This window comes from Caretta caretta, chromosome 1, assembly GCF_965140235.1.
Source record: "Caretta caretta isolate rCarCar2 chromosome 1, rCarCar1.hap1, whole genome shotgun sequence".
Classification (NCBI taxonomy): domain Eukaryota; kingdom Metazoa; phylum Chordata; order Testudines; family Cheloniidae; genus Caretta; species Caretta caretta.
This window is the reverse complement of record NC_134206.1, coordinates 8,131,022-8,144,413: the sequence shown is the minus strand read 5'-3', so window position 1 is coordinate 8,144,413 and position 13,392 is coordinate 8,131,022. Positions and strand designations below refer to the sequence as shown.

General features: G+C 46.4%; 2 pseudogenes; both read left to right on the top strand.

Moving 5' to 3' along the window:
• Nucleotides 1-2,610: 2,610 nt before the first annotated feature.
• LOC125635972 (olfactory receptor 52B2-like) lies at nucleotides 2,611-4,064 on the top strand (annotated as a pseudogene).
• Nucleotides 4,065-4,490: 426 nt separating this feature from the next.
• On the top strand, nucleotides 4,491-6,419 carry LOC125645123 (olfactory receptor 52D1-like; annotated as a pseudogene).
• The last annotated feature ends 6,973 nt before the right edge of the window (nucleotides 6,420-13,392 follow it).

The following is a 13,392-nucleotide window of genomic DNA, read 5'->3' as shown; positions in this document are numbered from 1 at the left end:
TTGAGAAACTAGCACTGAGTGGTGGAATCGCATTGTTATGCAGCTCTGGGATGACGAGCAGTGCCTACAGAACTTTTAGAGGTGGAAAGTCACCTTCCTGGAATTGTGTACTGAGCTCACCCCAGCCCTACGATGCAAAGAGACCCAAATGAGAGCTGCACTTTAGGTGGAAAAGCACATGGAGATTGCAGTGTGGAAGCTGGTGACTCCAGGCTGCTACTGGTAGGTCACAAATCAGTTTGGAGTTGGGAAGTTGACCACTGGGGCTGTGTTAATGCAAGTGTGCAGGGCCATTAATCCCATTCTGCTGCGCAAGACCTTAACTCTTGGCAACGTGCGTGACATTGTGGATGGGGCAGAAATGGGTTTCCCCAACCATGGAGGGGTGAAAGATAGCATGCATATTCCAATTTTGGCACAGAACACCTTGCAGTGGAATATATCAATCGGAAGAGGTACTTCTCTACAGTGTTGCGAGCACTCAAGCACGGGCGTTTCATTGACATCAGTGCAGGGTGGTCCTGAAAAGTGCATGACACATGAATCTTTAGGAACACCGGCTTTTACGGACAGCTGAAAGTGGGGACTTCCTTTCCAGACCAGAAGATCCCCACAGGGGATGTCAAAAGGCCAAGGTGATCCTGGAAGACCTGGCATACCCCTCAATACCAGTGCTCATGAAGCTAAACATGGGAAACCTGGATAGCAGTAAGAAGCATTTCAACAATAAGCTGAGTAGGTGCAGGAAGACCATGGAATGTACATTTGGCAGATTAAAAGTGCACTGGCGATGCCTCTTTGACAGGTTAGACCTCAGTGAGGAAAATATTCCCACGGTTGTAGCTCTGTGTTGCACCTTGTATAATATTTGTGAAGGTAAGGGCTAAAAGTTTGCTCAGGGGTGCACTGCTCAGACAGAGAACATGGCTGCTGATTTTGAGCAGTCAGATACCAAGGCTATAAGAGGGCACAATGGGGGGCAATTTGAATCAGGAAGGCTTTGCAGTAACACTTTGAAAATGAGAACGAGTAATGTTTATTGCTATGTATGGGATTGTAAGGAATAATGAAGTCCAGTTTTGGTAGGGTAGGAAGCAGTTGTGATTGTTCAGGCCCAGGGTTCAATGTAAGGAAACGATAAAACTGCCTGTGGGTTTCCTGTTCCCATCTGCTATCATAACTTCAATGGAAAAAAATAAAGAGTGCTTATTGTTCAAATAACTTTGCTTTTATTGCCAAAAAACCCACAACACCATGCACACACACACAGCTGAGCATAAGTCCAGCTTTCATTTGAAAAGGTGTCTGTGGAGGTGGAGTGAACGGTAAAGTGAGATGTCCCAGAAATCGGAAAGGAATGAGTGGGCGGAGTTTGGGGAAGACATGGGAAAGAGTTCTGAATGTGCTAAAGGGGAGGGCGGGCACCCATCTGCTCAGTCTGGAGCATCAGGAGGGACTAGCACGTTGGTTTGCTGCTCCAAAACTTTTATCAGTCGCTCCATTTCATCCCTAGGGTATGCTTCATTTTCTTTCCTTTCCTGCTTCTCGCTTTCCCTCCACTGCCTGCATTCCGTCTTGTCTGCATCAGAGTACTGCTGCACCTCCCAGAACATATCTTCCTTGCTCCATCTTTGGTGCTTTCTTATCCGGTGGAGACACTCGGCTGGAGTGGAGGGGGTGCCTCCTTTCAAGAACATATCCGGTGAAGCACAAGTAACAATGACCAGAAGCATTATTGTTAACTATATGTACAGCTTTGAAATGCTACTTTAAAATACACCACTGGTAACACACCAGTCTCTTTCCCCATAAACCTTGACAAGCACACAAGTCGGTGAACAGTGCAAGCAAGGTGAGTGTTTCCAGGGGTCGGAGATGCTGGGTGTGGGAGAAAAGCAATGGGCCAATTACAGTGATAAAATCAAGCAGGGTATCTACACTGGCACGTTGGCGACAAAAAGTTTGAGTCGCAACTTGCAACTTGCAACTCTCGTCCAGGTGGCTTTATTATGTCACTGAAACTGAGGAGTTCCGTCATGGAAAGTGGCTTTGAGGTGTTAACACCTCTACTATTTTGTCACCAAATGCTGCCTTTTAGTGAAAAAGCTTGGCAGTGTAGACAAGGCCTCGGGACCAATAAGGGAAAGTGAGTATCTACTCGTGCTTCCTGCTGGTGCCTATTAAGGTTTCCCACACCAGGATGTGTAGGAATTATTGACAAAAGGAGCGCCATAAAATATGGAATTGGCATTATTAGGGTCAGTTGTTCATAATTCATTTATCTGAATAATGAAAATGTAATTTTTCAGTGTGTGTGGAGAGACCAACCTGCTTCATCCATGAGAACAGCCTCCAGTAGTGCATGAAGTGTCTCATATTAACACTGTCTCTCCATCCAGGCATTTGTCCTGCAACTATCGCCCTACAGCCTGGGCACATACAGGAAGTCAGGGTACATACGGTACATGCAGGAAACATAATTCTGGACACTTTCTCCCCGAGACAATGTCCGATTCCAACTCAACTGACTTTACAAACCCCTCCACCTTCATCCTGTTGGATATTCCTGGCCTGGAGGCAGCCCATGTCTGGATCTCCATCCCCTTCTGCATGATCTATGCCATAGCCATCTTGGGGAACATCAGCATCCTGTTCATTGTGAAGAGGGAGCCGAGCCTCCATGGGCCTTTGTACTATTTCCTCTGCATGCTGGTCATCACAGACCTGGTCCTGTCTATGGCTGTCCTGCCCAAAATGCTGAGCATCTTCTGGTTCAATTCCAGGGAGATCAATTTCAGTGCATGCCTCACTCAGATGTACTTCATTCTCAGCTTCTTTATGATAGAATCTGGGATCTTCATGGCCATGGCTTTTGATCACTTTGTGGCCATCTGCGATCCCCTGAGACATTCCACCACCCTGACAAACCCTGTGGTGGTCCAAAATTGGCCTGGCCGTGGTGCTGCACGGCATCATGCTCATACTTCCCTATCCCTTCCTGGCAAGTAGGTGGCCATATTGCAGAGCCAACATCATTCCAAACACCTACTGTGAGCACATCGTTGTGGTGAAGCTTGCCTGTGCCGACATCCACCTCAGTAGTTACTACAGCCTCTCTGTGGCATTCTTGGCAATAAGTCTGGATTATTTTTTAATCACCATGTTCTATACCAGATCCTCAGGGCCATCTTCAGCCTCCCAACAAAGGACGCCCAGCTCAATACTTTTGGGACATGCGGCTCCCACCTTTGTGTCATCTTAGCCTTTTACGTCCCACATCTATTCACCATCATCACACAACGGTTTGTGCACAATCTTTCCCTGCATTTGCACATTCTCATGGCCAGCATGTACTTTCTGATGCCCCCAATGCTGAACCCCATTATCTATGGGAAAGAAATGAGTGGGCGAAGTTTGGGGAGGACATGGGAAAGAGTTCTGAATATGGGAAGGGTCCCATCTGCTCAGTCTGAAGCATCAGGAGGGACTGCAGCATGTTGGTGTGCCGCTCCAAAACTTTTATCTGCCTCTCCATTGCATCCCTAGTGTATGCCTCATTTTCTTTCCTTTCCTGCTTCTCGCTTTCCCTCCACTGCCTGCATTCCATCTTGTCTGCATTAGAGTACTACAGCACCTCCCAGAACATATCTTCCTTGCTCCGTCTTGGGTGCTTTCTTATCTGGTGGAGACACTCGGCTGGAGTGGAGGAGTGCCTCCTTTAAAGGACATAACTATTTAAGCACAAGTAACCATAAACAGACGCATTATTGTTAAGTACACATACAGCATTGAAACACTACAATAAAATACAGCACTTGTAACACACCACTCACTTTCCTGCTGACCCTTGACAAGCACATATGCCAGCAAACACTGGAAGCATAGTGAGTGTTCCCAGGGGTGGGGAACATTGGGTGTGGGAGAAAACCAATGGGCAAATTGCAGTGATAAAATGAAGCAGGGTGTCTACACTGGCACTTTGGCAACAAAAATTTTGAGTAAAAACCTTGCAACTCTCATCCAGGTGGCTCTATTACGTCACTGAAACTGAGGAGTTCCATTGACAAAAGCGGCTTTGTTGTATTTACACCTCCACTATTTTGTCACCAAACGCTGCCTTTTGGCGAAAAAACTTGGCAGTATACACAAGGCCGAGGGACCAATAAGGGATAACCAGTATCCACTCGTGTTTCCTGCTGGTGCCTATTAAGGTTTCCCACACCTTGATGTGTAGGAATTATTGATGCAGGGAGCACCATCAAATATGGAATTGGCATTAGTAGGGTCAGTTGTTCATAATTCATTTATCTGAAAAATGAAAATATCATTTTTCAGTGTGTGAAGAGAGACCAACCTGCTTCTTCATGAGATCATCCTCCAGTAGTGCATGAAGTGTCTCATATTAACATTGTCTCTAAATCCAGGTATTTGTCTTGCGACCATCACCCAAGACCCTGGGCACATAAGGAAGTCAGGGGAATGTACGGTAGATGCAGGAAACACTGTTCTGCCTCAGTGTTGGACACCTTCATCCCTACACCATGTCAGATTGCAACTCAACCGACTTCACCAACCCCTCCACCTTCATCCTGCTGGGCATTTCTGGCCTGGAGGCAGCCCATGTCTGGATCTCCATCCCCTTCTGCATGATCTATGCCATAGCCATCTTGGGGAACTTCATCATCGTGTTCATTGTTAAGATGGAGACGAGCCTCCATGCGCCCATGTACTATTTCCTCTGCATGCTAGCCATCACAGACCTGGTGCTGTCTACATCAGTGCTGCCCAAAATGCTGAGCATCTTCTGGTTCAATTCCAGGGAGATCAATTTCAGTGCATGCCTCACCCAGATGTACTTCATTCTCAGCTTCTTTATGATAGAGTCTGGAATCCTTGTGGCCATGGCTTTTGATCGCTATGTGGCCATCTGTGACCCCCTGAGACATTCCACCACCCTGACAAACCCTGTGGTGGCCAAAATTTCCCTGGCCGTGGTGCTGCGTGGCATCATGCTCATACTGCCCACTCCCTTCCTGGCGAGGAGGTGGCCATATTGCAGAACCAAAATCATTCCAAACACCTACTGTGAGCACATCACTGTGGTGAAGCTGGCCTGCACCGACATCCGCCTCAGTAATTACTACAGCCTCTCTGTGGCATTCTTGGTGATCGGTCTGGATGTGCTTTTTATTGCGATGTCCTATACCCAGATCCTCAGGGCCATCTTCAGCCTCCCAAAAGGACGCCCGCCTCAAGACATTTGGGACCTGTGGCTCCCACCTCTGTGTCATCTTAGCCTTTTACATCCCACCTCTCTTTGCCGCCTTCTGTCAAGGTTCCTCCCCCACTCTGAACTCTAGGGTACAGATGTGGGGACCTGCATGAAAAAACCCCCTAAGCTTATCTTTACCAGCTTAGGTCAAAACTTCCCCAAGGTACAAAATATTACACCCGTTATCCTTGGAATGGCCGCTACCACCACCAAACTAATACTGGTTACTGGGGAAGAGCTGTTTGGACGCGTCTTTCCCCCCAAAATACTTCCCAAAACCTTGCACCCCACTTCCTGGACAAGGTTTGGTAAAAAGCCTCACCAATTTGCCTAGGTGACTACAGACCCAGACCCTTGGATCTTAAGAACAATGAACAATCCTCCCAACACTTGCACCCCCCCTTTCCTGGGAAATGTTGGATAAAAAGCCTCACCAATTTGCATAGGTGACCACAGACCCAAACCCTTGGATCTGAGAACAATGAAAAAGCATTCAGTTTTTACAAGAAGACTTTTAATAAAAAATAGAAGTAAATAGAAATAAAGAAATCCCCCCTGTAAAATCAGGATGGTAGATATCTTACAGGGTAATTAGATTCAAAAACATAGAGAACCCCTCTAGGCAAAACCTTAAGTTACAAAAAAGATGCACAGACAGAAATAGTTATTCTATTCAGCACAATGCTTTTCTCAGCCATTTAAAAGAATCATAATCTAACACATACCTAGCTAGATTACTTACTAAAAGTTCTAAGACTCCATTCCTGTTCTGTCTCTGGCAAGAGCAGCACACAGACAGACACAAAAACTTTGTTCCTCTCCCTCCTCCCAGCTTTTGAAAGTATCTTGTCTCCTCATTGGTCATTTTGGTCAGGTGCCAGCGAGGTTACCTTTAGCTCCTTAACCCTTTACAGGTGAGAGGAGCTTTCCCCTGGCCAGGAGGGATTTCAAAGGGGTTTACCCTTCCCTTTATATTTATGACACCTTCACAGAACGGTTTGGGCACAATGTGGCCCTGCATTTGCGCGTTCTCATGGCCAACATGTACCTCCTGGTGCCCCCCATGCTAAACCCCATCATCTATGGGGCGAAGACTCAAGAGATCCGGAGTAGGCTGCTCCAGCTCTTTACTCAGAAAGGGACCTAAAATTTTCTGCTGGTGCTCTGGTTCTCAGACCGCACTCCATGCAGAGCTGGCTGGTGACATGGTGCTGGGCCCTCTTCCCTGAATCACTGACTGGAACACTGAGGCCCCACCCCTCTGCCCTGCCTCTTCTCCCAGGTTCCACCCCTGCTCTGCATCTTCCCCTCATGGCCCTGCCTGCAACTCTCTCCTCTCCTCCCCCTGTCATTCTCTGGATCATCCCTGTGACACTCTGCACTCTTAAGCACCTCATATTTACCATGGTGATGTAATTATGGGGTATGTTTTGTACAAAGCATGCCCTGTGAGGTATCATTCTAAAAGTCTTAATCTGCAAGTTTGTTTGATATCCTAAGTAACCTGCTTTGGTCTGTTTGCTATCACTTATAATTACGTAACATCTACCGTTCTGTAGTTAATAAACCTGATTTATGTTTTGTCTGAACCAGTGTGGTTTTGAGTGAAGTGTTTGGGACTCTTAGCTCTGCTAACAAAGGTTGGTGAATATCTTCCCCCATTGAGGGAAGGGCAGACTAATGAGTTCACACTGTACAGATCTCTGTGTAGTGCAAGATGGTATAATTTTGGGTTTATGGTCCAGTAGGGGTGCAAGGCTGGGGAGCTGGGAAATTCTCTGGTGCCTCCATTATTGGTCCATGAGTGACTTAGGTAATGCACTCAAGTAACTTAGTTGGATGTGTGGCCACCACCTGCTGTCATTCTGGGTGATAACAGGGCCCAGAGGGGCTGGCTGTGTGTCATCAGAAGAGTAGGGGGAGAGGCCAACCCAGCTGAATGGTTTGGGGGCACAGTGGTTTCCACAGCTTCCGGGCTGTATCCCAAAACAACAACCAGGCACCCCTATATTCACCACTGTTATATAGTTGCCACAAATATGGCTTTTATATCATTGCCACAAATCTTGTACAAACTGTGTCATGTGAGGTGTCACTGGAAAAACTATGGTTTGCTGAATATGATGATCCTATTTGTATGCACGTCTCATATTTAAAATCTGAACATATGAATATTGATTATGTACCTGTATTTCAAATGGGTTTGCTCCTGTGGTAACTCCCACAAGGTAGTTTACATCCAGTCGAGCCAGCGCTTTGAGAACAATGGGCCATGGGAGAAGCTTCTCCCCACGGATGGACTTTTCTGTAGATGTTGTAGCCAGAATATGGGTAATGGCCTCTGCTATGACTCACTGAAGCATGCAAGAAAATGTGACCAGCTATGTGACACCAGACTCCATCTTGTGCCTGTACTTTCCCACTAATTGTGCTGGGGGCTTTGTTTGGGACAATGAAGTTCCCTGCACCTGGCAGAAGCTATAAAAGGGGGCAGTGACATCATCACTTGGCCTCACTCCCCCCGCCCCCGCAAACTCAACATGTCAAAGGAAAAGATTTAGAGGGAAAAGATTTTGACTGGGGAGCTGGAAAGGAGAAATCCCGGCCAGTGTATGGAAGACTGATCAACTGTTTGTCCCATCAGGATAAGATACTGCTTGATTCAAACCCTGTCTAGTTTAGGGAACTCAGATGGTGATTTTGCTGTATCTCTTAGGTCATCTACTTTGGTCTCTGCACTTTGTTATAATCACTAAAAATCTATCCTTCTGTAGTGAATAAAGCGCTTTTATGTTTTTTTACCTAAAACAGTGTGTTGTTTGAAATGCAAAACGGAAATCTGCTGAAGGAGAGGGGCTGGTGCATTGTCCCCTCCACATTGAGGGACGGGCAGACTTGTTAATAAACCAGGCTTCTGACCAGGGCAAGATGGTACAGCTCTGGGATCCTAAGCTGGTGAGCTGGGGGGAATTGACAGGAGCCTTGCTATTGTTGGTTCATGAATGGCTGGCAAAAGCATTCATGTAACTCAGCCGGGCGTGTCCCTGCCTGTGAATGTTTGTGTGAGTGTAGGACTTGGAGGGGTCTGCACATGATCACAGTGTGAGAGGGGACTCAGACTGGTGTGCCATAGGGCTCAGCGGTACCCCAATTCCAGGTTGCACCCCGGGGAAGTCCTTCACAGTGGCACAGTGAACAGGGTAAAATGCACAACTTGCTCTGAGTGAGATTTGCACTTCATACACTGGTGTAGAAATTTTAAGGAAGACTTTAAGTGTGGTGGCTGGAGATCAGTCAAAGAGGTTACCAGTATGTTGTTTTCTGTTTGCTTATTTCAGGAAAGGGAAGTAGGGACAGAAAAGTAACAAGATGAGTGCAAAGAGCTAAACAATTGTGAAATCGGAGCTATTTAGATTGCAGGCAGTAGAAAAATAAAAAGAGCAGAGGAGAATATTGCAGCTAAAGCTAGCAGAAGCTGCCAGAGATGAGACTGAACACAGAAGGGCTATGGAACTAAAACAAGAAGAAACTGAGGAGAAAGAGAGAGAGTGCAGAATCACCAGTTGGACTTGCTGGAAAAGCAGAACCAGAACCCTTCTACTCCACTGATTCCCACCTCTCCAAAAATCCTCAAATGGGAACAGCTGCATCCTGCATACAACGAAGCAGGAGATATTGCTGAATACTTCACTTACCTTTGAGAGACTGTGTGTGATTCATAAGGTTCCTGATGACAAGAAGATTCCCACTTTAGTTGCTAATTTAACTGGTAAAGCTGTGGATATATTCAATAAAATGCCATCTGATGATGCTTTAGATTATTGTAAATTCAAAGAAATGGTTTTGAAACCATTTCAGATTACCCCTGAAATGTATAGAGTGACATTTAGGAATCTTAAGTGGGGTGCTGGTACATAACGTGAAATATGTTAACAAAATGGAAGATTTGATGGGAAAGTGGGTAAGGGGCCCAGGTGTTACAAACTTTGAAGGAATGTTTGATCTAGTTGGTCAGGAGCACGTCTTAAAAACATGTAAAGATGATGTGAAACAGCGTCTATAGGACAAAAAGTTGAAAACAACAGACGGAGGGTTTACACTTAGTGGGAAGTATGGTCCCATTTTACCCCTTTCTTCTAATCCCTAATCCTAATCTCCTGTAAAAACAGAAGAGTCCAGAATTATCATTGTAATTCCACTGATCACCTAAAAAATAAATGCTCTGTGCTCAGAGGAAGCAGGCAGCAGGTAGCTCATGCAAATGCTGCAATTATGAGCACAGAAGCCCCTCAGGCACCTGTCACTTATCCTACTAGGTTTGTAAAATTAGCCTCTTCACAACTAGGCATGAAGCATGCAGTTAGGATGAGTATACTGCAACAAGGTGAGAAAATCCTTGTGCCTTTGGCTAAAGTGCACATAGAAACCCAAGGTTTGGAAGCTGTATTATCAGTGAGGGTAGTAGATGATACCCCTATTGATATGCTAATTAGCAATGATTTCTTCCATGTAGCTCAGGCTGTTAAATTGTCTGCCTGCAGCAAGAAGGAGCATTCTGCTGGGACCTCCGAGGGAAAGGGGAAAGTCTCAGGAACTGGTGAAGGGAAGAGAGAGAGTCTCCTTGATTCCTCTACAGCAGTGGGAAACTGCATGCTTCCGGGGTAGGGGTGGTTCAGACCAGCTCCTGCCCTTCAGCTGAAGGCAGCTCTGACTCAGGGAGAAAAATGTCTATGTTGCAGCTAAACAAGGGACAAGTCCAGTGCTAGGCAGCATAGGGAGATGTGTTCCAGAGGGGAGCCTAGAGAAGGGTGATAGAATCACAGAAATCACTGAGGAGGTGCGTGTGAGTTCCTTTAACACTGCAGCAGGAGGCAACACCACCCCAGGAAGGGAGGGGCGTGTAGAGCCTGCCACAGAGACAACTGTCCAGGCTGTTAGCTGTGACTCCTTCATGGCTGACTGGGGGATAGATTCCACTCTAGAGAGCATAGGAGTAGGTGTCCTAGGTGAGGCCCAGAGGAGGAAACTGGGGACGAATAGTGGGAGTACAGGAATGTCTCCTAACTGATTACATGGGGGAGGATGCCCAGGACAGAATGGACGATTCAGCATTTGTGCTCCCAGGCACCCAACCTGTTGCTCAGCCTTTGAGAAAGAACTGACCTCCGGAAGAGGAGCCATCACACAAGTTGGGCCATTTCCTGCACAAATCCAGGTTTTCTCAGCCCAGCAGAAGAAGCTGTCCTATCTCGGGGCCTCTCCTTCTGCCCCTCCACCCCCTCGAACATGATACAGTTCTGTGGTGACCTTGAATCCTATTTTCGACGTCTCCGACTCAAGGAATATTTCCAAAATACCTCTGAACAACATACTAATCCACAGAGGCCTCCCTACCAACATTACAAAAAGAAGGATTCTAGGTGGACTCCTCCTGAAGGTCTAAACAGCAGACTGGACTTCTACATAGAGTGCTTCCGCCGACGTGCACAGGCTGAAATTGTGGAAAAGCAGCATCACTTGCCCCATAACCTCAGCCGTGCAGAACACAATGCCATCCACAGCCTCAGAAACAACTCTGACATCATAATCAAAAAGGCTGACAAAGGAGGTGCTGTTGTCATCATGAATAGGTCGGAATATGAACAAGCGGCTGCTCGGCAGCTCTCCAACACCACTTTCTACAAGCCATTACCCTATGATCCCACTGAGAGTTACCAAAAGCAACTACAGCATTTGCTCAAGAAACTTCCTGAAAAAGCACAAGATCAAATCCGCACAGACACACCCCTGGAACCCCGACCTGGGATATTCTATCTACTACCCAAGATCCATAATCCTGGAAATCCTGGGCGCCCCATCATCTCAGGCATTGGCATCCGGACATCAGGATTGTCTGGCTATGTAGACTCCCTCCTCAGGCCCTACGCTACCAGCACTCCCAGCTACCTTCGAGACACCACTGACTTCCTGAGGAAACTACAATCCATCGGTGATCTTCCTGATAACACCATCCTGGCCACTATGGATGTAGAAGCCCTCTACACCAACATTCCACACAAAGATGGACTACAAGCCATTAAGAACACTATCCCCGATAAGGTCACGGCTAACCTGGTGGCTGAACTTTGTGACTTTGTCCTTACCCGTAACTATTTTACATTTGGGGACAATGTATACCTTCAGATCAACGGCACTGCTATGGGTACCCGCATGGCCCCACAGTATGCCAACATTTTTATGGCTGATTTAGAACAACGCTTCCTCAGCTCTCGTCCCCTAACGTCCTTACTCTACTTGCGCTATATTGATGACATCTTCATCATCTGGACCCATGGAAAAGCAGCCGTTGAGGAATTCCACCATGATTTCAACAATTTCCATCCCACCATCAACCTCAGCCTGGTCCAGTCCACACAAGAGATCCACTTCCTGGACACTACAGTGCTAATAAACAATGGTCACATAAACACCACCCTATACCGGAAACCTACTGACCGCTATTCCTACCTACATGCCTCCAGCTTTCACCCTGACCACACCACACGATCCATCGTCTACAGCCAAGCTCTGCGATACAACCGCATTTGCTCCAACCCCTCAGACAGAGACAAACACCTATAAGATCTCTATCAAGCATTCTTACAACTACAATACCCACCTGCGGAAGTGAAGAAACAGATTGATAGAGCCAGAAGAGTTCCCAGAAGTCACCTACTAGAGAACAGGCCTAACAAAGAAAATAACAGAATGCCACTAGCCGTCACCTTCAGCCCCCAACTAAAACCCCTCCAATGCATTATTAAGGATCTACAACCTATCCTGAAGGATGACCCAACACTCTCACAAATCTTGGGAGATAGGCCAGTCCTTGCCTACAGACAGCCCCGCAACCTGAAGCAAATACTCACCAACAACCACATACCACACAACAGAACCACTAACCCAGGAATCTATCCTTGCAATAAAGCCCGTTGCCAACTGTGTGCCCACATATCTATTCAAGGGACACCATCACAGGGCCTAATAACATCAGCCACACTATCAGAGGCTCGTTCACCTGCACATCCACCAATGTGATATAAGCCATCATGTGCCAGCAATGCCCCTCTGCCATGTACATTGGTCAAACTGGACAGTCTCTACGTAAAAGAATAAATGGACACAAATTAGATGTCAAGAATTATAACATTCATAAACCAGTCGGAGAACACTTCAATCTCTCTGGTCATGCAATTACAGACATGAAGGTCGCTATCTTAAAACAAAAAAACTTCAAATCCAGACTCCAGCGAGAAACTGCTGAATTGGAATTCATTTGCAAATTGGATACTATTAATTTAGGCTTAAATGGAGACTGGGAGTTGCTAAGTCATTATGCAAGGTAGCCTATTTCCCCTTGTTTTTTCCTCCCCCCCCCCCCCCCAAGACGTTCTGGTTAAACTTGGATTTATGCTGGAAATGGCCCACCCTTGATTATCATACACATTGTAAGGAGAGTGGTCAGTTTGGATGAGCTATTGCCAGCAGGAGAGTGAGTTTGTGTGTGTTTGTGGGGGGGTGAGAAAATCTGGATTTGTGCTGGAAATGGCCCACCTTGTTTTTCATACACATTGTAAGGAGAGTGCTCACTTTGGATAAGCTATTACCAGCAGGAGAGTGAGTTTGTGTGTGTGGTTTTTGGAAAAAAAAGTTGGGGGGGGGGGGTGAGAAAACCTGGATTTGTGCTGGAAATGGCCCACCTTGATTATCATACACATTGTAAAGAGAGTGGTCACTTTAGATAAGCTATTACCAGCAAGAGAGTGAGTTTGTGGGGGGAGGGGGGGGCAGAGGGTGAGAAAACCTGGATTTGTGCTGGAAATGGCCCACCTTGATTATCATACACATTGTAAAGAGAGTGGTCACTTTAGATAAGCTATTACCAGCAAGAGAGTGAGTTTGTGGGGAGAGGGGGGGACAGAGGGTGAGAAAACCTGGATTTGTGCTGGAAATGGCCCAACTTGATTATCATACACATTGTAAGGAGAGTGATCACTTTAGATAAGCTATTACCAGCAGGAGAGTGGGGTGGGAGGAGGTATTGTTTCATGGTCTCTGTGTATATAATGTCTTCTGCAGTT